At 44.6% G+C, this 26,685-nt stretch overlaps 1 protein-coding gene across 6 annotated transcripts in view; it reads right to left on the reverse strand.

Moving 5' to 3' along the window:
* The window catches only part of TIAM2 (TIAM Rac1 associated GEF 2), a 181,633-nt gene that overhangs the window by 23,553 nt on the left and 131,395 nt on the right, over positions 1 to 26,685 (reverse strand). Inside the window, exon 1 of one of the 6 annotated variants that reach the window (XM_006139980.3) lies at positions 23,649 to 24,012. The exons of the other annotated variants lie outside the window; for them this stretch is intronic. The gene's annotated coding sequence lies outside the window, so the exon portion shown is untranslated. Of the gene's footprint in view, positions 1 to 23,648; positions 24,013 to 26,685 lie in introns of those variants that run through there. 6 annotated transcript variants of the gene reach the window in all.

Here is a 26,685-nt window from a genome sequence, read left to right on the forward strand (position 1 = left end):
GGGAAAGAGGTCATCACCCCATTTGGTTCACTGGTCATTTCACAAGTGTGTGACTCTGAGAGAGTCCTGGCTGCCCCCAGACCCACGAGCATGGCCTCCTGTCTGTTCTCCATACTGGTAGTTCAATCCCAAGTCATTGACCTGCACCGAATCTGTGTCTGCATCATGTCCAGGAAGTTCTACCACACCAGGACACCAGGCAGACGAGCTAGGTTTCTGTGTTCCTACTGCACCTAAAACAAGTGTGGGCAGACACATGCTTCAGGCCTGGGGCAAATGGCTCGCTGTCCTCAAGGACAGGCTAGCTTGGGAGGGTCCAGTGTCTCAGCACGTGTTCTCATACACTGAGCACTGAAATCACGCCCAGTTCCTTGTCTGCAGTCATGAGGTGGCTGCCTTACCAAATAACCTCACAGCACAGCTGCCTGTCAGCTGTCAAACTCTAGCAAATTGGTTAAGTCTGAAAAGTTCACCTTAGGGGGAAAAAAGACTACAGAAAAATCGTACAAAGGACTATTTTCTCAGCTAACTCTGCACTTGATTAAACTCACCATCTAACTTGCAGAAAGATCTCTCATTATCCCCAAAGGTCACAGGCAGAGGGCAGCAACAAGACCACAGCCAGATAAATAGCCTTCCCAGAAGGCTCATGGGCAGGAGCACACCCTGGTCTTGATTCAAGGTGGATCCCCCACCTCCTGGGCCTCTCAAGGAAACGGGGGGGGGCGTGGGGGGAAGGGTTAGCAGTGCCTACAGGTGCAACCTTGGCTAACCTGGGCACCTCCCTTGTAGCCAGGTCTGAATTCCAGGGCTAAACTGTCCAGTGGGTGGAAGGGCTGGCAGGGGCTGGCAGGGCCTGCAGGCTGAGAGGGCATCACTGTGATTCTCAGCAGGGGGAGGGGGGAGAACACGGGATACCAGCACCTTGGCAGGGTGGGGGTGGCAATTAAAGCAGGTTCGAGATGACTACTGCCATTGACATTTGAGAGACAAATGATTTACAGAGATACTAAACTCTAGGGAAGTGGAATACAATTTTTATACTTTTCAAGATAAAGCAAAAAGGATGAGGAAAGCACTGCAAAAAAAGTCTCATCATAGTCTTTGTTTTCTCAACCAGACAGTTCTACTTCCAAAGGTTATGGTAGGTGGAATAAGAACATAAGCTGTGAAAGTAAACACTAACCAAAATAAATTCGTGCACAAAAAAGCAAGGAGGTGTCTGTGGCAGTCACCAATGATGGGAGAGGACTGTGGACCACGGCAGACAGACATGATGGCTTCCCCCGTAGCAGAGTGGACTAGCACTATGCACAGGGGGCCAGATCAAACACAGCTGACCGCAGTTCAAATCCTGACCCTGGCAGCTTGAAAAAATGCCAAGCAGATGTGCATGTGTGCCCAAAGTCCTGATGGGATGGAGAAAAAAGGATTGTGGCATGACCACAACCCATTAGGGGATGCATTCTTTCTCTCTTTCTGGCAAGCACACACATCCTCTAGAATGAAAATAAGTTATGATTTAGGGGTCAGGGAAGAATAGGTTTGCATTTTTCAAAAAATGTATCTCTTCCACAAGTGAGAGAGAAACAGAGAAGAGAAAGTGTTCCCAAAGGCTCTCGGTGCCAGGACCCACTCCCCGCCTTCAGCCAGTCCAGATAATGAGGAATTGTGTGCCTGAGGCACTCGGGGAAGCCTCTAGACCTGAACTGAGAGCCTTCCTATGTAGGTCAGCCTCATGAGAGCGCCACTTCTTACCACTCCATCACAATCTGGCTTTATTTTTCCTTTTTATTGTCAGAAAGCACATGTGTGCTTACCAAAGAGAAAGAGAGAGAGCACCCCTTTGCCAAAAGGCCTGGCCATGCTGCAGTCCTTTTCCTCCATCTCTCCATCCCATCAGGATTCGGGGCATGCAAGCACGTGTGCCTACCGGGTTTTTCAAGCTGCCGGGGGCAGGATGCAAACCACAGTCAGCCACTTGGGATCAGGTCACTATGCACAGCTCTTAACCACAGTGCTACAGGGCAGGCCCTAGGCCTGCCTATTTTAAAGTAAATTATTATGTAGGGACCAGCAGTTAGCGTAATGGCTATGTCGCTGGACTCCCATGTAGCCGACTGTGGTTTGAGTCCCAGACCCGGCGGCTTAAACTCACGCCAGGAGCATGTGCGTGCGTGCCCCAGATCCCGAGAGGAGAATGGAGGAGAAGGGATTGCAGCGTGGCCATCGCCCCTCGGGGGTGATTTCTTGCTTTCTGTCTCTCTGTCTCTCTCTGTCTTTCTGGCGAGTGCATGAGCCTTATAGCAAAAACCTCTCAAAAAAAAAAGTAAATTATTATGTATACTTAGTATATATAGACATAGATTATTTATACATGCATAGATTTTTATAAAATGGAGTGATATATATAATAAGTGTCATGGTTAACACTGCATTTCAAGTGATTTTAATTTTAATCTTTTGGTTTATCTGAATTTTTTCATTTTTTTATAGTGGTTGAAATTTTTTATTCATTTTAACTTATTTATTTTTTTCAAAGAGCAAGAGAGACAGAGAGACAGCATCCCAAGGGGTCTTGATGCCAGGATCCACCCCAGCCTCAGCCTCTGTGTACTTTGGGCACACATATGACTGGTGTACTCAGGTTGTCTCTGGATGCAAACCCAGAACTTCCCACGTAGGCCAGCCTTGCAAAGCACGTGTTTTACCACAGCACCACCATCCAGCCAGAGTCTTATTTGTTTGAAGATTTATTTATTATTATTATTGTTTTAATTTTCTCTAGAGCATGTGCACTCACCAGAGAGAGGCGACGAGAGGAAGGAAAGTGAGAAAACAAGCTGCCAGGTCTGGGACTCTGTGGTCAGCCATGTGGGAGTCCAGCATCTTTACCACCACAGCATCTGATGGCCCATCCTGAGTTTTCTTAAACAACTACACTTTCAAGACAGAAGATATATACATAGGCTCTGAGTTAAAATCCTGCCATGGCAGTTACCAGTTGTGTGTCTCTGACTAACCTCTCCCTGCTCACCTTACTCAGCTATAACCTGAGATCACATTTTGTAGGATCACTGAGAAGCTTTTTTATTTTTTGAGAGGTTTTTGCTAGGGAGAGGACTGTGGACCACGGCAGACAGACATGATGGCTTCCCCCGTAGCAGAGTGGACTAGCACTATGCACAGGGGGCCAGATCAAACACAGCTGACCGCAGTTCAAATCCTGACCCTGGCAGCTTGAAAAAATGCCAAGCAGATGTGCATGTGTGCCCAAAGTCCTGATGGGATGGAGAAAAAAGGATTGTGGCATGACCACAACCCATTAGGGGATGCATTCTTTCTCTCTTTCTGGCAAGCACACACATCCTCTAGAATGAAAATAAGTTATGATTTAGGGGTCAGGGAAGAATAGGTTTGCATTTTTCAAAAAATGTATCTCTTCCACAAGTGAGAGAGAAACAGAGAAGAGAAAGTGTTCCCAAAGGCTCTCGGTGCCAGGACCCACTCCCCGCCTTCAGCCAGTCCAGATAATGAGGAATTGTGTGCCTGAGGCACTCGGGGAAGCCTCTAGACCTGAACTGAGAGCCTTCCTATGTAGGTCAGCCTCATGAGAGCGCCACTTCTTACCACTCCATCACAATCTGGCTTTATTTTTCCTTTTTATTGTCAGAAAGCACATGTGTGCTTACCAAAGAGAAAGAGAGAGAGCACCCCTTTGCCAAAAGGCCTGGCCATGCTGCAGTCCTTTTCCTCCATCTCTCCATCCCATCAGGATTCGGGGCATGCAAGCACGTGTGCCTACCGGGTTTTTCAAGCTGCCGGGGGCAGGATGCAAACCACAGTCAGCCACTTGGGATCAGGTCACTATGCACAGCTCTTAACCACAGTGCTACAGGGCAGGCCCTAGGCCTGCCTATTTTAAAGTAAATTATTATGTAGGGACCAGCAGTTAGCGTAATGGCTATGTCGCTGGACTCCCATGTAGCCGACTGTGGTTTGAGTCCCAGACCCGGCGGCTTAAACTCACGCCAGGAGCATGTGCGTGCGTGCCCCAGATCCCGAGAGGAGAATGGAGGAGACGGGATGGCAGCGTGGCCATCGCCCCTCGGGGGTGATTTCTTGCTTTCTGTCTCTCTGTCTCTCTCTGTCTTTCTGGCGAGTGCATGAGCCTTATAGCAAAAACCTCTCAAAAAAAAAAGTAAATTATTATGTATACTTAGTATATATAGACATAGATTATTTATACATGCATAGATTTTTATAAAATGGAGTGATATATATAATAAGTGTCATGGTTAACACTGCATTTCAAGTGATTTTAATTTTAATCTTTTGGTTTATCTGAATTTTTTCATTTTTTTATAGTGGTTGAAATTTTTTATTCATTTTAACTTATTTATTTTTTTCAAAGAGCAAGAGAGACAGAGAGACAGCATCCCAAGGGGTCTTGATGCCAGGATCCACCCCAGCCTCAGCCTCTGTGTACTTTGGGCACACATATGACTGGTGTACTCAGGTTGTCTCTGGATGCAAACCCAGAACTTCCCACGTAGGCCAGCCTTGCAAAGCACGTGTTTTACCACAGCACCACCATCCAGCCAGAGTCTTATTTGTTTGAAGATTTATTTATTATTATTATTGTTTTAATTTTCTCTAGAGCATGTGCACTCACCAGAGAGAGGCGACGAGAGGAAGGAAAGTGAGAAAACAAGCTGCCAGGTCTGGGACTCTGTGGTCAGCCATGTGGGAGTCCAGCATCTTTACCACCACAGCATCTGATGGCCCATCCTGAGTTTTCTTAAACAACTACACTTTCAAGACAGAAGATATATACATAGGCTCTGAGTTAAAATCCTGCCATGGCAGTTACCAGTTGTGTGTCTCTGACTAACCTCTCCCTGCTCACCTTACTCAGCTATAACCTGAGATCACATTTTGTAGGATCACTGAGAAGCTTTTTTATTTTTTGAGAGGTTTTTGCTATAGGGCACGTGCGCTCACCAGAAAGAGACAGAGAGACAGAAAGCACCCCCCGGGGGGATGGCCATGCCGCAATCCCTTGTCCTTCATTCTCCTCTCAGGATCTTGGGCACGCGCACACGCACCTGGTGTGAGTTTAAGCCACCGAGTCCAGGACTCGAACCATGGTCAACTATATGGGAGTCCAGTGACATAGCCATTACGCCATCTGCTGGTCCCGGATCACAAGAAGTTTTAAAAAGATAAACTATATAGAAATACTTAGGATAGTACAAGGGATCAATAACGGCTAGGGGGGAACCAGCAGTTAGCGTAATGTCGCTGGATTCCCATGTAGTCGACCGTGGTTTGCGTCCTGGACCCTGGACTCATGCCAGGCGCATGTGTGTGCATGCCCAAGATCTCAAGAGGAGAATGGAGGAGAAGGGAGAAAGGCGTGCCCATCCCCTCTGGGGGTAATTTCTCGCTTTCTGTCTCTATGTCTCTGTCTGTCTGGCGAGCACATGTGCCCTGTAGCGAAAACCTCTCCAAAGACAAACAAACAAACAAATAACGGCTCGGGCTCCACACAAGTTACAATTACATGGAGGTTTCATGTGTCAAATGCTGTTATTTTGTTTGCTGGCTTGCTTTAGGCTTTTGCTAGAGGGCACATGCATGTCAGAGAGAGACTGACAAAGGGAAAGCGAGAAATCCCCCGCCCCTCCCAGGGGGATGGCCACACCACAATCATTTCTCCATTCTCCTCTCAGGATTTTGGGTACACATGCACACACGTCCATCATGATTTTCAAGGCACTGGGTCTGGATCTTGAACCATGATCGGCCATGTGGGAGTCTAGTACCTTAATCGCCATGCCACCTGATGGCCTGAATTCTGTGGGGTTTTTAGTTTGTTTGTGAGTATAGAGTACATTTTCTCTGAATGCCTCAAGGAAAGAGGCACTTAACTCTCATTTCATGAGCATTTTTTTTTTTTTTTTTTACTGAGTCTTTACTTTTTGCCAGGCAGAAAGACATGACAAGAATGAAAAGGGGAAGCACTCCTCAGATGTCTAGAGGAAGAGCAGCCCAGGCCAAGCAGGGGCATGTTACTGAGAAGGCAGAGGGCACGGCACAGGCCATGAGCGTGCCCATGTAAGCACTCAGCGCTCGGACAGCACCCAGGAAGGCGGGGCGGAGCTGGGCGCCCGGAGGGAGGCTTCCCAGACCAGAGTCCTGGGCAGGCACTTGCTTCTCAGGGAAGGAGCGGCCCTGGGAGCAGCTCCCACCTAGCAGCCAGGTGGCAGAGCCTGCGGGGAACAGAGAGTCAGGAGGGGCCTGTGTGTCCTCGCTCCTGCCTTCTGCTCAGTTTCCTTATTTAACAGGAGTCTGAGCAGAATCTGGGAGTGAATAAGATACGCTCTGCCTGCCAAAGATGTTTTGAGGGCCAGGGCAGCATGTCTTCCCAACCGGGCACCTCCTTCACGTCAATATTGGGGGTTTCCATGTCACTCGTATGGAATTTACACAAATGGGCTAATCTATCTAATACACTTCTCCTGAGCCAGCTCCTGGTTTTCCCTTCCCCACTTGCCACCCAGAAAGGAAGGCAGGACTTCCCTCTGGTGTATAAGTAAACTTGTTCATCTAGAAAGCAACATGTGGGCTGGAATTTTTCCTCACCTTCTAGATGCAAAAAAGATGATCCTCACGGCAAGAGAGACTCTGACAACCCTGCTCTGACACACAGGTGTGTGAAGGTGGATAATAGAGCACGGGCCAGCGAAAACTACAGCCACCATCTATTACTGTAAAGCTTCATAAGACAGCCAGACTCACTCATCTCCATACTATCTGCGGCTACTTCCCACAATAATGCAGTGTTGAATAGTGTTGAAAGGAGTTGTGTTGTGGGGTTTGTTTTGTTTTGTTTTTGTAAGTATAGAATACATTTTCTCTAACTAGTCCTTTACAGAAAAAATTTACCAACTCCTGGAACCAGCAGTTAACATAATGGCTGTGTCGCTGGACTCCCATGTAGTCGACCACGGTTGGAGTCCCAGACCTGGTGGCTTAAACTCACACCAGACGCATGTGCGTGCATGCCCAGGATCCTGAGAGGAGAATGGAGAAGGGACTGCGGTGTGGCCATGCCCCTTGGGGGGTGATTTCTCGCTTTCTGCCTCTCTGTCTCTCTCTGTCTTTCTGGCAAGTGCACATGCCCTATAGGAAAAAACCTCTACACACACACAAAAAAAATTACCAACTTCTAAGGTAGAAAGATTAAACTGAGATCAAAAAAAGATTCTTCTCTTGAGTTAAAATAATTTATAAAACTTCATCCTAAAAATATTCACTAAGTACATCAAAGTATAAATTTTTAAAATGAGTTTCATGGGGGCCAGCAAGTGGCACGGTGGTTAAGGCACTGGACTCTCACATGGCCGACCATGGTTGGAGACCCAGACACAGTGGCTTGAAACTCACGCCAGGCCTTTGTGAGTGCATGCCCAAGATCCTGAGAGGGGAATGGAGAAGGGATTGCAGCATGGCCATTCTCCCTAGGGGATGATTTCTCACTTTCTATCTCTCTATCTCTCCAGTGAGCACACATACCCTATAGCAAAAATCTCTCTCTCAAAAAAATGACTCGCATGTGTTTTGGTCTTGACACTACAAATGACAACTTAATTCACATTAAGATCTAAAAGCTTTTATGCAGTATGCTTTCAACTGTGTCAAAAACAAAATGAAAACATCTGCATGCTCACCTGGCTCAGAAAAACAATGCTTGGTTTCTCTTAACAGTTTTTACTTTATTTTGTGTTGCTTTTTGATAGATGGGATGAATTAGTTTGCTTTTCCTTAGCCTTAGGGCATTAAGAGCTATATCTAATTCTTTCCTTGATTAGTATATCATCTACTATTCATTTTAAATACACATATAGTTTAATAATTATTTACTTTTATCATAATTATCTTTTAATTTGCTATAGGGTACATGCACTTCCAGAGAGAATGAAAGATACACACACACAAACACAGAGAGAGAGAGAATGTGAGAAAGCAAGCCCCCAGGTCTAGGACTTGAACCAGAGCCGGTTATGTGGGAATCAAGTGCCCGAACCACACCACCTGCTGGCCCTATTTGAAATACATTAATCTATTTTAAAAGTCTCTAAACGAGGCCAGCCTGTAATGTGGTGGTTAAGGCAGCTGGATCTCACATGGCTAACCATGCAGTTCACATCCCAGACCTGGTGGCTTGAGAAACATGCCAGGCACATATACGTGCATGCCCCAAATCCCATAAGGAAAGAGATGTAGAAGAAAAAAGACTGCAGCGTGACATCTCCCATGGGGGTTTGTTTCTCACTTTCCCTCTCTCCAATGAGCACACATGCCCTCTGGCAATTTTTTTTTATTATTTAAAAATAAAGTCTTAGGGACAAGCAGACGGTGTAATGGTTACATCACTGGAGTCCCATGTAGTCGGCCACAGTTTGAGTCCCGGACTTGGCAACTTAAAACTCGCACTGGGCATGTGTGTGTGTGTGTGTGCCCAAGATCTCCAGAGGAGATGAGATTATGGCATGGCCATCCCCCCAGGGGGCGAATTCTCGCTTTCTGCCTCTCTCTCTGGTGAGCACTAAGTAAACACACATGCAAACAAATAAATAAATAAAACAGAAAGTCTTTAAGCCACTATCTTTAACTCACTTCTTTTGGGGAAGCGTGTCCGTAGTACTTAACTCTGACTTATCTTCCAGTCCCCTCTGCCCTTCCTTTCCCAACCGTGGGTACTTGTGTCAGGCCGTGCCCTCTTCCTTCAGTTTTCTCTCAGGGCCTTTTGTCTTGATAATCACATAGACGTGCTTGAACCTGTGAACTGACCCTTCAGTGGTCAATGGTTTCATTTAACACACCTAATTGGTTTTCATATTTACTATAGTTTTCATGAATCCAATACTTTCTTTCTAGGATTATTTCTCTGACTTTATCTTTGGAAATTGATTAGATATTATTGAGAATATCTTGAAGGAAAAGTCTAAATGCAACATATTCTGGAAATTTACTGAATTGAGATTTTGTTTTCCTTTTTATATATTAATGATTGGACACTGACCCATTTAGAAGATGATTTTTGTCACTTTGTTTGAAAAGCAAATGTGTCAACACCAACTATAATCAAAGTCATGTCAGACTCAGGCTTTGACGAGCCTCTGTAGCCACTCCCTCTCAGGACAGGTAAAGGCCATCCTGTAAACAGAAGACTGAGGATGACACAGCTGGATCCTGAAAAGGTAGGGGCTCACACACTACAGTTTAACAGTTCAGGTGGGGTGCGAATTTGCCTAGGAACCTCTGCCAATACCTAAGCTCAGACTGGTCCTCAACCAAGTCCTCTCCCCCACTCTGGTTCCCTAAGAAATCAATTTTCTTTCTATTAATAGTTGTAATCCTTGTGGGTTCCTGGTTCCTTTACCTAGGAAAATGAGAAGTAAGGCAGAACTGGCTCCCAGCAGCAGACTGAGCTCCTCAGCTCCGAGAGCAGCTCTAAGATGCTCAGAAGCAATAATTCACGGTACCTACTCTAGCTCTTGCATGATACTCCCAGGACATCCTAAACCAGCTTCCAGATTATAAAGCTTCATATTCTCCTGGCTCTTCCCAGCTGTCGCGGTCTACCTCCTTTTGGAACGTAAACCTTAGGTTTCCATGTTCTCACAAATTCTTCTTGTCGGCACTGGCAGGGGGTAGGGGGCTTCACAGTGGCATGGATGAATCCAAATGTGCATTATCTGCCCTTCATCACTGTTACATCACTGGAAACCCACCGCAGAACCAGCAGTCTTTTTATTAGCTGTCACCATCGTCAACATACTGTTGTCATATAGAAATTTCATCTTACAAACATTTTCATGGGAACCCACAAGACAGACATTAAGAGGACGGCTCTCACTGGGGTTGTTTCTTGATGCTACTTTAGTTCTTGCTGAAGGTGCCATTTTCCCTCCAACCCAACCACCAAAAAAAGAAGGGAAAGAAAGCAGCAAATTCACAGATACTTGACCCCTCCAGTGAGACTGTCAAATTGTTTTAGAGGTACAAAAATATAATTCTATAAGTGGGAGCTCTAATGGGGATCCCAGCGTTGAAGAGGTACATTCAGGTTAGAAAAGCTAGGGGTTATAAATTGCTGGCAAAATGCTCTCTAACAACCCCTTACAAAAACCATAGATCCATTAATGTTAGACCTCTCAGCTACACACAGAGAGCAGCCAAGGTGGGAACTCTCGGCTTCTGGAGTACCTAAGGCCCATAAAGAAGACACCCACCTACCCTGGGATGAGAACATTTCTATGCAGAAACGGGCATTTCCAATGTCATTCTACATATGAGTGCCCCTAAATGTAGTTTTAAGTGGTACTTTTAAAAAACCTGCTATGAGGTATGTGCATTCACTTGGAGAGAGGAAAAGAGAGAAAATGAAAAAGCATCTCCCAGCAGGTATGGCCATGCCACAATCCCTTCTCCTCTTGGGATTTTGGGTACTTATGCATGATTTCCACACTGCCACGTCTGGGACTCAAACCATGCAGTCAGCCATGTGGGATCCAGCTGCTTTAACCACCATGTCACCAGCTGGACCTCAAGTGCAATTAAAAAAAAAGTCTAGGGCTGGCCCCACTGCCTAATGGTTGAAGGAGCCAGATCTTGTACGGGTGGCCACAGTTTGAATGTGGCACTGAAGGCCTGAAAAAGGGGCTGGAGTGGATTTCTTTGGGACAGCTCTGCCAACCACCAAAGGCTAGACTGGCCTCTAATCAAGTCCTCCTCTTCCCTGTGGCTCATAAGAAATCAATTTTCTTTTGGGTGTGCATGTGTGCCCTAAATCCCAATAGGATGGAGAACTGGAGGAGAAAGGATCGTGGCATGACCGTGCTCACTGGGAGGAGGGGGGCTTACTCCCTCTCTTTGGCAAGCACACATGCCCTCTGGCAACGGAAAGAAGACGAATGACCAATATCTACTTACTGTATTGGACTGTCCTAATTTTAAGGTTATTATATAGTGGCAGATTTGAAACATGCATTTCATCTACTAAAAAACAAGTTGGAGGCAAAAAGGTTTACATATGAACACTACCTGTACATAGTACAAAACTACACTTCAAAGTCAGACTAATTACTATTCAGATGCAGATTGGATATGAACTTAGCATTCTAAAACTTGTGAACGCAGAGATTTAAAATTATTTGATAATAACAACTACTGAAAATGTCACTATAACTCTATGAAACAGATTTCTTAAAGGCTTAAGAAAAAACAATCTCTAAGACATATTTATGTAATGCAACCAAGTTTGTACATTCAGCCAAAGAACTAAAAAATTGGGGCCGGCAGGTGGCATGATGGTCAAGATGTTGGACTTCCACATGGTCCATCGCAGTTTGAGTCCTAGACCTGGTGGTTTGCTTTCTCATTTTCTCTTTCTCTCTCTCTGGTCAAATTTTAAAATAATAATAAATAAAATGGAATAAATAATTCTTAAAAAAAAAAAAAAAGAAAAGAACCAAAGAGTCCAGATTCCTAACATCTTCTCCTGCAATTTAACAAATAAGTATTATTTTGCCTTTAAAGGTAAATTCAAGTGTAAATATACCCATATTCCATGTACCTAGTATTTAAACACATCTTTTTTGTTCCCTTTTCTTCTGCATTCACGTGACATTCTCCTCACTGCGTGGAATGGTATAGTGGAAAAAACTGGCTCTAGAATTGGGCAGAGCTGGGGTTACACACTGGCGCTGTCGCTGACTGGCTGTTACACGCAGGACAGTTAGCTAATTTCTCTGGACCTCAGTGTTCTCATGCAAAAGCAGCTGGTAGTGCCTATCTGATAGGGCCAAGTAATGGCATGACGAAACACAACCGGACCCACAGGGGAAAGGTCCCGGGTTTGTGTCCCGGAACCTCCCTAGCCATATCAGGTGCACACACATGCCTATGATCTGGTGTGGCTGTGATGAGATGGATCATGTTGGGGATACCTGTTTCTGTCCCCCCATCTATAGCTCATTCTTTCTTATGAAAGAAATAAAAGAGAGAAAACAGGTTTAAGTGAGGTAATGTATTTAAAGTCCATAGTACACATAGGGATTTCAAAAAGTTCACGGAAAGATGGAATTTAAAGTATGTGTTTATTTTGTTGCAAAAACCAGAGAGGGGACAGCAGTGGCTCATAAGAAATCAATTTTCTTTTGGGTGTGCATGTGTGCCCTAAATCCCAATAGGATGGAGAACTGGAGGAGAAAGGATCGTGGCATGACCGTGCTCACTGGGAGGAGGGGGGCTTACTCCCTCTCTTTGGCAAGCACACATGCCCTCTGGCAACGGAAAGAAGACGAATGACCAATATCTACTTACTGTATTGGACTGTCCTAATTTTAAGGTTATTATATAGTGGCAGATTTGAAACATGCATTTCATCTACTAAAAAACAAGTTGGAGGCAAAAAGGTTTACATATGAACACTACCTGTACATAGTACAAAACTACACTTCAAAGTCAGACTAATTACTATTCAGATGCAGATTGGATATGAACTTAGCATTCTAAAACTTGTGAACGCAGAGATTTAAAATTATTTGATAATAACAACTACTGAAAATGTCACTATAACTCTATGAAACAGATTTCTTAAAGGCTTAAGAAAAAACAATCTCTAAGACATATTTATGTAATGCAACCAAGTTTGTACATTCAGCCAAAGAACTAAAAAATTGGGGCCGGCAGGTGGCATGATGGTCAAGATGTTGGACTTCCACATGGTCCATCGCAGTTTGAGTCCTAGACCTGGTGGTTTGCTTTCTCATTTTCTCTTTCTCTCTCTCTGGTCAAATTTTAAAATAATAATAAATAAAATGGAATAAATAATTCTTAAAAAAAAAAAAAAAGAAAAGAACCAAAGAGTTCAGATTCCTAACATCTTCTCCTGCAATTTAACAAATAAGTATTATTTTGCCTTTAAAGGTAAATTCAAGTGTAAATATACCCATATTCCATGTACCTAGTATTTAAACACATCTTTTTTGTTCCCTTTTCTTCTGCATTCACGTGACATTCTCCTCACTGCGTGGAATGGTATAGTGGAAAAAACTGGCTCTAGAATTGGGCAGAGCTGGGGTTACACACTGGCGCTGTCGCTGACTGGCTGTTACACGCAGGACAGTTAGCTAATTTCTCTGGACCTCAGTGTTCTCATGCAAAAGCAGCTGGTAGTGCCTATCTGATAGGGCCAAGTAATGGCATGACGAAACACAACCGGACCCACAGGGGAAAGGTCCCGGGTTTGTGTCCCGGAACCTCCCTAGCCATATCAGGTGCACACACATGCCTATGATCTGGTGTGGCTGTGATGAGATGGATCATGTTGGGGATACCTGTTTCTGTCCCCCCATCTATAGCTCATTCTTTCTTATGAAAGAAATAAAAGAGAGAAAACAGGTTTAAGTGAGGTAATGTATTTAAAGTCCATAGTACACATAGGGATTTCAAAAAGTTCACGGAAAGATGGAATTTAAAGTATGTGTTTATTTTGTTGCAAAAACCAGAGAGGGGACAGCAGGTGGCATGGTAGTTAAGGCACTGGACTCTCAAATAGCCAACTATGGTTTAAATCTCAAACATAGAGGCTTGTTTTTCTTTCTCTCTCTCTCCTTCTCTAGTGACTGCACATGCCCTATAGCAAATAATAATAATGATGATTAATAAAATTGAATAAATATTTTTTTTTTTTTTTTTTTTTTTTTTTTTTTTTTTTAGATTTTTTACTATAGGGCGCATGTGGTGTGCTCACCAGAGAGACAGACAGTGAGAAATCACCCCCTGGGGGGGATGGCCATGCTACAATCCCTTCTCTTCCATTCTCTTCCTGGGACTTTAGGCAGGCATGCATATGTGCCTGGCATGAGTTTTAAGCCACCAGGTCTGGGACTTGAACTGGGGTCAACTATGAGCAAGTCCAGTGATATAACCACTATGCCATCTGCTGGTTCCTCCCCCCTTTTTTAAGAATTATGTATCTGGGACCATTTGTCTTTCACTCTCTGGTGAGCGCACGTGACCTGTAGCAAAAATCTCTCCAGGAAAAGAAAACCTTTGAGATCTAGACATAATTTTTTCATAATATGCATTTTCCTTAACCTTGCTGAAGGCCTGTGGACTAATTAGCAGGGTTAATTGCCAGCAGTCCTGCTCAGTGTCCTCATAGTTTACAAAGCTATTTCACACATGTGGCCACCACATCCCCTCATGCTTAAAAAGGTCCAGCTCTTCAATCCTACAAGGCAGAGGAAAATAATATTTGCAATATGGTTTCCAAAAACACTCCTCTGCCCTCACCAAAAAAAAAAAAAAAAAAGAAAAGTAGCTTTAGTGAGAAAAACCATAAGAATATAAAACATTGGATTATATGTCCATATCTCACTAACCTTAATTAGGTATAGGTTGTTTGCCTCAAGTGAACACAGACTCAACTCGCATGTCCCTTTAATTACAGTCTTAATTAAATTTTGCTTGATTTAAGCAATGTATTAACTAAGTGTGTTTCCATTACCCTAGCATCCTTATTGACCTGGTCTCAAAATAATGGAAATTTCTTATGAAGCGATGTTTCTTTCTATGTATTTATCTGAAGCTCTAGCACCAACCAGTCTCTAGAATCGATTATTGACTACATAGAAATGAAGTAATAAAATTTACACTAAGGCAACTATCATTTCCAATAAATGGCTTGGGGGTTCCAATCAAAGTTCCAGAAAATACGAGTCCATAAAAGCCAAGTAACTAAAGATGTGTGTCCCTGATGGTGAGAACAGCGGAGGACTGAGGAAGTGCATGCAGAGCCAGCCAGGCCCTGGGGCAAACCTAGAAGACAGCAGAGACAAAGTGACAGTAACAGAATAGGAAGGGAACCTCGGACAGAAAACAGTCTGTAAGGCTCACCTTGGATTACCTGCTGGATTGTCAGGTTTTCCATCTTGGAAAACTTTTCCAACTTGTCTATAGAAGCACAGAATTCAAGATCTGGAGATGCAAATGAGAAGTACATGGAGTGCCAGGCTCCCACCAGACGCCTGGGATCACCAGGCCCCAGTGGCTGGGTGGTCTCACCTCTGACTACCTGTATTCTGTGCGTGAATGGACCAGCCTGAAAATGAATTCTATAACATTCCAAAGCCACCAACATTGGCAGACAAATGGCAGGACTCCCTTAGCTCCATGGTGTTAGTGGTTTTGAAGCAGTTAGCAAGGAAACCGCCACCCTGTGCAGGTGTCCGGCTAGAACCTTTTAAGTGACTGCACCTCTCAGGGTTTCCTCATCTGCCAGCTGCCCTCAGAAACACTAGAGAACTCAGGTGGCCGCAAAGATTTAGGGTGCGAAGGCAGGCGAGTCACAGAGATGGAACCCTGTTTGGAAGCCAAGCAAAAATAATGAGGGAGGAGGTGACCACCAGTGAGAGGATGAGGAGAAAGGAAAGATGGGAGGAACCTTTAAAAACATACACCCATCTTGGGACCAGCAGATATGTAATGGCTACATCGCTGGACTCCCATGTAGTCAACCGTGATCCAGGTCCCAGACCAGTGGCTTAATCTCATGCTGGGTGCGTATGTGTGTGCCCAAGATCTCGAGGAGGAGACTGGAGGAGGAGGGATTACCGTATGGTCATTCCCCCCACCCCGGGGAGTGATTTCTTTCAGTCTCTCTGTCTCTCTGGCAAGTGTACATGCCCTATAGCAAAAACCTCTCAAAAAAAACCCCCAAAAAACCACATCCATCTTCTCCTGACCTCATAGTGACACACAGATACCTCAGTGTGGTCTTGCCCTGATCTTCACACTATTCCCAAGAACAGCAGAAGACTGATTTACAAAGCTACAATGCAGTCTTTACTGCGGACAATTAGACACCGCATGGGAGATGGTGAAAGGACCCTACTGTGTGCTGTGTGAAGTGTTCCACGGCAGTGTTCTGCGACCTCTTCTGCTTCCATTCCCTGCCTCCAAACAGAGGAGACACTGAAATCTACTCATAGCTGAGACTATAGAGGAAATTGCAAAGTGAGTCAAAATAATTTCTCAGAACATTTTTTTTTTAATTGAAAGCAGCTACACTGTGGGGCAGGGCATGATTAAAAGGTGAGAGCCATTATGAGTATTGGAAGAAATTAAAAAAGCATCAAGACCCAAAGGCATCTTCATTTATTCAGTACAATCCGTGTTTGCATTTGACGACAATCTCGTAGGGGTTACAAGGACATTTGCAGAAACATCAAGGTGCCTATTTTAGACCTCTTAATAATAGCTAACTTCGACAACACCTTTGTGAAGAAGATGTTAATGACTGAACTAGCGAGACACGTGACACTTACAACACCCTTCCCATTCTTGGAAAATATTAAAGATTAGATAAAATTCAAGGCGCTCAAACAGAAGCAAGCCTGAATCAGATTGTAGCTGTAATTAGACTCTGAGCTCAGGATGGACAAGACCACGGGACTGCTCCTGCCTAAGCACCCCCTAAGCTGAGGACACAAACCACCCACATCAGACTACTGTGCATTTGACCGAAGACATCTGCAAAATCTTGGTTTGACATCAAAATGTAATAAATCATTCTTTCATTAATTACAGAAACTAAAAAAAATCTAGAATGCCAAAACATAAGCACATGATATTGTGATCAGTGTTCTATAATCAAAGATGTCTAATATCACCATCAGCACGACCCACTGGTCTCAATCGAAGAACTTATTTGCCATCTATGGGTGATTATTTATTTAACATTCTTCAATGTCTCTTAGTACATTAAAAAGAAATAAATCATTAATAGCTAATTCCACTCAGCCAATTAGATTTGAAGATAAAAGCAAAGTGCAATACCATATGAGTAAATGAACAGTGCCTTTAATATTATAGGTACCAGGGCCAGCAGGTGTCATGGTGGTTAACGCTCTGGATTCCCACCTGGCCAACCACAGTTCAAGTCCCAGACCTGGTGGCTTGCCTTCTCTCTCTCTTTAGTGCACATGCCCAATTGCAAGTTAAAAAAATAATAATGCTATTATAAATTTTTATTTTATACATTCAGTCACTGTACAATTTGTAAAATGAATTTACCAACATGAATACACACTTCACAGCAGTCCAACTGAAGATCTCATACACGTTATCATCATCAATCATCCACTTCTGAGTCCCTTAAATGTCCTGCCTCTCCATTCTCCGCCTTGATTCCCATATTCCCACTTTCTCCCATCTCCTGTCTTCCTCCCACACTGTCTCCAGCATCTGTAACCATTTTCTATGCTTATATGTAATTTATTTTTTAAAATATTATAGGTACCTGATCATTGATTCTGTAACATCAACAATATTACACCAACAGAGGCTAGACAATTCAGCTGTTTACTCAAAGTTGGAATTATGGACCTAGAGCTTATAGATGCTAAAGGAGAAATCTATGGATAAAGTTCTAAGGTTCATAAATTCCCAAGAGTTATGCATAACCTTTTTTAAGTTTTTGCCATAGGTTGCGAGCGCTCACTGGAGAGAGAGGGGGAATGTGAGAAATCACCCCCCCGGGGGATGGCCACATCAGAATCCCTTCTCCTCCATAATCCTCCTGGGATTTTAGACACACATGCACATACGCCTGGCGTGATTTTCAAGCTGCCAGGTCTGGTGCTCAAATTGTCGTCGGCCATTTAGGAGTTCAGCACCATAAGCGACACTCTACCACTCTACCTGCTGGCCCCTGTATGTAACTTTAAAAAAAAAATCATACAAATGGCTTTTTTTGTTGTTGTTTAATTGTCAGAGGGCATGTGTACTTGAGAGAGGGAGGAAGCAACCCTCCTGTGGGGCACATTCACACTACCATCGTTTTTTCCCATTTCTCCACCCTATCAGATTTTGTTTTCAAGCTGCTGGTGCAGGAATTTGCATTATGGCTGGCTGGGTAGGATCCAGGTCCGCCTGCCCACTCCTCACCCACTCACACAGTGCTCAAGTGCTATGTCATGGCCAGACTGGTAGGTAACTTTTTTTCTTTTAAAGATTTCTTTTTTAAAATTTAATTCAATTTACTTATTTTAACTTGACCAGAGAGGGGAAGAGAGAGAAAGAGAGAGAGAGAAGGCAAGCCACCAGGTCTGGGACACAAACCACATTCGGCCATATGGGAGTCTGGCACCCTTAAACACCATGCCACCTGCCGGCCCCGATAGGGAACTTTTTTCTGTGTGCATATGAGCAGTTTCCTGGAGGTCCACAGTTTTCATAGGTTCTCAAATGGTCTGCTCTAAACAATTTCCTAACCAAGTTAAAGGGTTAAAAGATCAGAGGAGAGCCCACTCGTGGCATAGTGGCTAAGGTGGCTGGATCCCACATGGTCAACCTCACTGTTTGAGTTGTGGACCAGGATGCTTGAAAACACACTAGGAGTGTGTGTATGTGCATGTGTGCCCAAAATCCTGAAAGGAGAGAGAAATGGAGGTGGGACTGTGGCACAACCATGCCCCATGGGGATGCTTTCTCACTTTCTCTCTGTGTTTTTCCAGCAAGCACATATGCCCTTTAGCAAATTTAAATTAAAAACAAACAAACAAACAAAATGCTGAGAGGAAATGAGAGTGTAGTCTACCCATCCAGACCTTTGTTCCCTGTTACCTTAAGAACTACCACAAACCTAAGAGGTCTAAACTTTAGTGTGAAGGGCAATGCATGAGCACCACCAATGCGAACAGGGTTTTCTAAGACTTTTCTTATAAGCAGTGCTTCATGTTTATGAGGACAAAAAGCAACACTATAAAAAGACAGCTTTTGGTTGGGTGTTTAGGTAGAAAGACAGACAAGGGCAGGAACCAGAGCAAAGCAGTCACTGATGCCAAAGCTTGTGACTTACCCAAGGACAACAAAAGGGACTGGCAACGTAAGGCAAAAGCTCCCAAGTCTGCCCTCTGTCCAGGTGGTTTCCCCTCGGAATAGTGAATGCTTGTAAATGATGTTTATGCTGCCCTTGGGCATGACCTGAGAAATTCAAGCTTTCTGCTTGCTTTTCCCCCAGAAGCAAAACTAAAGTCAGGTCTCCATAACTGCTTATCTCCAATCCAGGAAGCCTAGAAATGAAATAAAGATGTAGAATAGGGCCAGACCTGTGACCTAGTGGTTAAAGGAGCAGGATCCCACATGACTGTCTACAGTGCAAACCCTGACCATGGCTCAAATCCTGGCCCCTGTGACTTGAAAAATCATGCTGGGCACATTTGTGTGCATGCTGTAAATCTCAACCTGGTGGAGAAATATAGAATAGATTGTGGGGTGACCATGCTCCACTTTCTCTTTCCTCTCTCTCCCCCTTCTCTCTCTCTCTCTGTCAATTAAAAAAGGAGAGAAAAAAGAAATAAGATAGATAGAGGGTCAAAAGCACAGAAGATGATGGGTTGAAGAGAGAGGACCACCACAAGGAGCTCGCCATTCTGTCCTTTCTCACCCAGGTTTGCCGGGATGAAAGGAGAGGCTCCCAGGAGTGGGGCTGACATCCCTCCCACCAGCCAGGAGCAGGTGACATCCCTCCCACCAGCCAAGAGCAGGTGCCCTGCTGGCTAATCCTTGAAGCTAGCCTTCTTGCCTTGGGAAAGACAAACACAACCCTCTGCTAGTCTCATCTCAAAGAGGATGGAGCAAAACCGTGGCCCCTGCTGTTCCCAAGGAGAGCCAGCGGGAAGCAGCCCCTGTGGGAAATAAACGTGGCAGGCCAGGCACAGGCGAGGACCAGCCATGTGCACAAAGCATCTCTGCTCGCTCAGGGTCAGATCTCCATGCAGTCTCAGCTCTGGGGCGTCTCCAAGTGACTCTCCTGTTAGTCATCACCAGGCCTGTGAGGAGAGGGGGTGTAATTATCCCGTCAGCACTCGGGATGCTTTGACAGCGAGGTGACTTCAGAGCCAGGCCCCACCTGACAAGCCCCATGCTCCCACCCTCCCAGCTCAGGGTGATTCACAGGGCTCCGTGCACTGCAGCGCTTACAGCTTCCTCTTTTTTTCTTCTTTTTGTGACTCTGAAGGTGACTCTTAATAACAACTTTTCTTTTTTTCTAGAAAAACAGGATGAAAAGGGAAAATCCAGAGAAGATCGAGACAGGGGACGGAGTAGGGCAAGGCACGGGCAGTGGGCAGACCCTGAAGGGGAGAAAGGCAAGGCTAGGACTGGCCATGCTCATGGAGAGCCTCAATTACCACCGATACGGAAGGACACTGCAGCTCCTGAGTCCTCCAACTCCACTGGGAGTCAGCCGGCTCCGTTTCCCAGGTCAGGAGACAAAGAACCGAGAACCTCTTGGAGCTCGCACTGGGGAACCCGGTCTTCAGGTCAGCCTCATCAGGCTCCAGCCTCTGCCTTTCAGAGTTCTGCCCCGAAACATACAGAGAGTTCATACTTAATACCAAAACACAAGCCCTGGGCCTCGCTTGCCTGCAAGCTCTCAGCCCTGTGGTCACTCCCCCAAGTCCCGGTAGGTCTCACTCATCAGCCATCCCAGTGTGGGTTTTAAAAGCTTTTCTGCAAAACCTCAGACAGCAGGATGTCCCTATGGAAATCCCTCTGGTAGGAATTTCTATGTCTCCACGCCCCAGTCAAGCCAGTGCTCAGCTGTGACAACCGCCCTTCCCTACTTCATGGTTTGCTCTGTCAGGGATGTGCTTGGCCAGGAGGACTCCATCACACTGACAGGATGGGGCCAGCAGCAAGGGGAGCAAAAGGTCACCACTGGCAAGATTTCTTCCCACTGCCTTCTGGTTACCCTCTCTGTCCACGCTCCTCCAGGAGGATAAGCTCTCCACTCCCAGACTATGCTCCACGCGGCTCCTCACTCAATGTGCTGACTGTGGGTTCCACCGCCGCTCACACTCCAGCCCACAGTCTGCTCATTACCAGCCCCTCCCCTACACCCTGCATCGGGATGTGTTCTTTTTTCTTTTATTTTGACACAGGAGTGACAACTCTAACCCTGCTGAGCAGTGCGTAAGTTTTCCAGCAACAGGGAGGACGGGCCTCTGTGTGCTCGTGCCGGAGCCATGTCCTCTGTATGCCACTTGCCTTTCTACCCTCCAGCAAGGGGTGAGCACCTGTACCTGCCAGACATGTCAACCCTAAAGACCAAGGACAGACTGTGAGAAGCAGGGCACGGTACCCTGGAGACAGGAAAACAAGAAACCAGAATATTGTGTCCTCTGGAAAATCATGGCCTATTTTTCTATGCAAAAATGACTTTTCTGATGATGTATATAATAATAGCACCCACCTAACTACCAAGAATCAAATGGTCTCTGCACACTAACAAAAATAAGCACCATCACTTCAAACAGGTCCACAGACCTGCCATCATGACTCTGCCAAAGGGCCTGTGTGAACAATGCGGCTGAGAGCTGACTGCAAACACCCATCCAGACTCTGACTCACCTGGATTCTGCTTCCAGCCACCTCACTGCACCTCAGCTCCCTGCCACCCCTCTTCCAAAGGTGCACTCAGAAGTCTCAGGTTTCACTAGCCTCTCGGTATTCACAGCCTTCTCCTGCCTCAGATAAGGACAGAGCTAACTTTTACTATGATCATTCATTCATTCATTCATTCATTCATTTGAAGGTAGAGTCTTGCTATGTTGTCCAGGTTGGCCTTGAACTTGTGATCCTCCTGCTTCAGGCTCCTGAGTAGCTGAGATTATAGGCATGCACCACTATGCCTGGCTTTTATTCAGTCAGTTTAGGCAACACTTTGGAAAAGTTAATCAATTTACGACATTGTTCATAAGAAAAGGAAGCTAAAAGGTGGGCGGACTTTGTCTTTATGCAGACAAGAGAGCCAAGAGGATCTGATTTCTAAAGCCCTTGGTTTCAAATTCAGTTCAGGAGATTGTGACCATGACACCAACTTTAAGAAGACTGGGTAGGCAGCTAAGATGTTGAAGTCCCACAGGTGAGTTAACTTGGATAACAGCTTAATGGGGTGTTCACGTATCTGTTATACCATTTACCATCCAACATTGAATCTCCCCATCAAGGTGAGCAGTGAGGGAACGCATTTAAGACACAGCTACAAGGGAGCAGTCAGGGCGTGGCAGTTTAAAGCCTAATTATCTCTCAGGTCTGTGCATCTAGTTGTGCCTGATCCTACATGACCCTTGGACAACACAGGTTGGCGGTATTGCAACTTTTATTTACAAATGAGGACATGCAGGCTTAGAAAGCTTGGGTAACGTGCCCCAGGTCACACAGTGGCAAAGCCGGGTGGACCAGTGTACAAACTCCAGTTTCCAATCATCAGGTCAAGAGTCCTTTTGAACATACCTGTAGGAAAAGGCTATCTAAAATTAAATCACTGCAAAAACAATTAGTGTCTTACTGCTAGAACATTCACGCTCCAAGTCATTTCTTTGGAGACAAAGCATTTGCTCTGAGGTTGCAACCTCTCTGTTCATCCAAATAGGAATTGAGCCAAATAACTTGCATTCAAAATAAGTATGTTTAAAGAAAAGGATCATAATTACATTAATCTATTGAATAGCAGTCATGCAGAAAGACTATTTATAAATAAGTCATATTTTAGATTAACTTTCCAACAGAAACATCTTAGAAATAAAAAGACTTTGAAATAATGCAGGAAACTCAAAGAAAGATGTATACTTTGACAATGCTGGGAAACAAATCAGGTAGTCGAACCATCCTTTGCTTTCCCTTCAGCTTCTTCGATATGCAAGCTCTTAAAAGCAATTCATGTGCAAAACTCAAAAGGTTAAGCTAAGTGGGTGAGCAGGAATTAAATATTAAATGCAAGTCATATTCATGCTGTGTACTCAAAACCTAACCATTAGGACGCATTTCTTTCTTCCACCTTGAAAAGATAAACAGGACAAAATATATCTGAAACATGATTAAATTGCAAAGAGCACAACACACAGTTGTCGTGCTATATACCTCCAGATTCTCGATGCTCCCTGTTCCAGCAACACACCGCCTACAATCTGCAAAAATAATCGCTGCCAAAGCTACACTAGGTGATTACATAAAATTCTTCTAAAAAGGCTGAAAAATTAGTTAATCAGAAGAGCCACAATAAAAACTCTACTTACCTTGTCGAAAACAAGTTTCACTTAGGTTTTCTTTTACAGCATTCAGCCCAATACAAGTACGTGCTATACACCAAGGAAATTTTACAAGCATAAAATTATTTGCTATATTCCAATTGTTCCTCTCTCTCTTTCAAATGTATTTTACAGAGGAAATATTCCTCTGGGCCTTTCTAATATCTTTATATATCCGACAGATGAAACTATTTCAGAGATCAATTTTAAAGACTTTGGAATGCAAAAGAAAAGTTGACAATGCTACAAATGACTACATCCAGAGAGTTCTCTTATCCTTAGCTGTCAAGAATGCTCAAAGATTACTGTCAAATTCCCTTCTGGAAAGAAAGGCATATCTTCTCATCTGCATAACAGTCTTTAGACATTTTTAGAGTAAAATCAACTTTCAGTTGAGAAAAGACAATCACGCAAGCATGCCTACGTTTGGATCAGAATCTACACCCATGAAAATCAAAGCCCTCGTTTACTTACATGCTGTACATAAAAAGGAAAAGTTCAAAGGAAACTGCTCCCTCCGGGAGAAGGGATTACATCTATAGTCAGCTGCTGGGAGATGAGGAAGACATGCGTTCTGGAGAGCTCGCTCGCTCGCTCGCTCGCTCTCTCTCATCCCCAGGCAATAAAAAAATTCCAACTGTTCTTCCAAGTCACATTCACAAGGACGTCCTAGCGCCACCAAGCTCTTCCTCCAAAGCTGCACCGGTGACTGGTGGTGGGGAGGGCTCACCCCTGCCTCTGTGCTGCCACCCCATGCTGTGAGCCTGCCTGCTCTGGAAAGACACCAGGTTGTGGCAGACGTGGAGACGACTGAACCATGAGGTGCCACGTCTTAGAGCCAGTTTGAAAAGTAGAAAACAGAAAGCAAGTGGCCTTGCTGTGGGGACTGCTTTGCACACCTCAAGTTCTCAGAACAAGCCCAAAACTCTTTCAATCCTCTCAGGCGAAGAGCACTTGTTTATTCCTTTCAAACTCTAAAGTATTACAATAGCACGTGCTAATTGCTAACAAAACTGGGGTAAAAAAATCCCCCACACTGGAGCGGCTGACAGGGTCACACAAAGAACTGTGACAGTAATAGGCACCCTGCAAGAGAAAGAAGGCAATCAATTACGGCCCATTTGCAGAAATTGCCAGGCTGTCAAGCCCTGGCTACAGCTGTGCTGTGTGGAGCCAGGCCTCATTTGATTTTCAAGGGAAATTATTCCTTATTTCAAGGTCCAGAATTCATATTAGCAAAATACCCCAGACAATCCAGGTTCAGCCACCATCTCATCTGAGAAGTCAATGGCCCCTGAGAAGACTAGCTGGCCCAGAGCAGAGGTGTGGGAAGCAGAGGTGGGTCTTCTCCCTGGAGAGCCAGCCCCACAGTGGGCATCGTAGGGACAGTGCAGGGGGAGGGCTGGGGTCCTGAGAGATCCACTCCCAACACATGCAGAGCACACATCACGGAACGCCCAAATCATCATTTTAAAGGCAGGAGAGGATTGCTTTTAGATACAATCTGAGCTTTCTAGGAGGTTTCTAATATAGAATGGACAAAGTATTTTAATTCTTAGATTTGGAACTTTTTGCAAATATCCATCACAAATATGACTTTTGAAGGTCAATGATTCTTTCTCAAGAAATGAACTGAGTAACCACTATGCATTTTCCTAAGATTTTAAACGTACAGAGATCCACTGTCACACATACATAGATCCTTCCTATTTGAAAAGAGGTGCCCTAATAACTACGGGAGACTCAGAGGGATCTGATGGCAAATGCTCAACATCCTCATGTTTTCTTTGAATAGTTTTTTTTCTCCTTTGGTCTATTTCTTTTTCCTTAAATACAGAGGGAACATGTGTGAGCCAGAGAGAGAGAGAAAAAGAGAGAAAGCATTCCTCCAAGGAGGCATGGTTGTGCCGCAATCCCTTCTTCTCCACTTCTCCATCCTGCCAGGATTTGAGGCGTGTACACGGACACATGCACATACACACATGTGACCCCCCACATGTTTTTCAAGCCTCTGAGATCAGGATTCAATCAGTGGTAGGCCATGTGGGACCCAGTGTACAGTGCTCAACAACTACACTAGGGGACCAGGCCTGTTTTTTTTGGTATTAATTTTCTTATTTGCTTGCTACTTTTCCTATTTTTTTCCCAAAAGGCGAGACTCTCACCAGAGACAAACAGAGCAAGAGAAGAGGAAGCACCACCCTGCCATGTGGCATGGTCACACTGCAGTCCCTTCTCCTCCATGTCTCTCACCTTTCAGGATTCTGGACCTGCAAACACACCCAGAATGTTTCCCAAGCCACAGGATCTAGAACCCAAACCATATGGTCGTCCATGTGGGATCTGGCTGCCCTAACCACTATTCCACGGAACCAGCCTTTCTCTGTTTTAAACAATGAACATTAAAAGCTCAGTTACTCCAATTTCAACCTGAATGACAGCTCTCACTCCTTGTCTAAATCTCTAGCCCATGTTCCATTGTTCACTTTCCAAATGCTTTGAGTAGTTATAACAGATCCATTAAATAAGAGCTGGAAATGGCCTTAGTATGCTAATGTTTTCCATATCTATCTTACTGAATTTTTGAATAATTTTTGGAGGAAAAAACATGTGACTTCCTTCTTAACTTCAATGTGTTATTCAAGCAGATTATAACAGAAAGGAGATCACCACCCCCTCCCCAAGTTGAGTGATCTCCCTCAAGCTGCCACAGTATGCCAGTGGCCCATAGGCACACTCACCTGACACAGGCAGTCAGACGTAGGGAGGGTTTAGGGAATTAATTGCCTTTTTTAAAAAGAGTTCCCCCCCCCCAGGGCACATGCATTCACTAGAGAGAGACAGAGACAGTGAGAGACAGAGACATCCCGGGGGGGGGGGGCGGCGCACACCATAATCCCTTCTGAGATCTTGGTACACAAACATGTGTCCAGTGTGATTTTGAAGTCACCGCATCTGGGACTCAAACCATAGTTGGTCATGTGGGAGTCCAACAACACAACCATTATATCATCTGCTGGTCCCAAGGAATTAGTTGCTTTTAAAAAAAAAAATTACAGAAATAACACATCTCACCTATTTGATGCTCAAGGACCTATTGCTTTGTTAAAAAAAAAAAAAAGAAAGAAAGAAAAAGATGAATAATAGCTAAGCTATTGGATTCCCAAAGTCAATTACTCACCAGAGACGAAACAAAGCAGTAAGGCTAAAACTACTGATGGTTTCAGTTTCATATAGGAAATTGCCTGGGGCATAACCAGGCTGGTGGACACAGTGTGGAAGGAACTAGGTAGGAGGGAGACAGTTGGAGGAAGTAGACAGGGAATGGAGTGGAGCTCAGGGAGTAAGGATGGAAAGGGAGACGAGAGGAGAAGCTGAGTGCTTACGACCATTCACTGACCCATCCCCACAGTGGACGCCACCCATCCCCAAACAGTGTACCTCATGGCTACTCGCCAAGGGGCCAGCTCCTGATAGGACACACAAGACCCAAATTTGGCACTGTCCTGCT

Source organism: Tupaia chinensis, unplaced genomic scaffold, assembly GCF_000334495.1.
Source record: "Tupaia chinensis unplaced genomic scaffold, TupChi_1.0 Scaffold000014_1, whole genome shotgun sequence".
Classification (NCBI taxonomy): domain Eukaryota; kingdom Metazoa; phylum Chordata; class Mammalia; order Scandentia; family Tupaiidae; genus Tupaia; species Tupaia belangeri.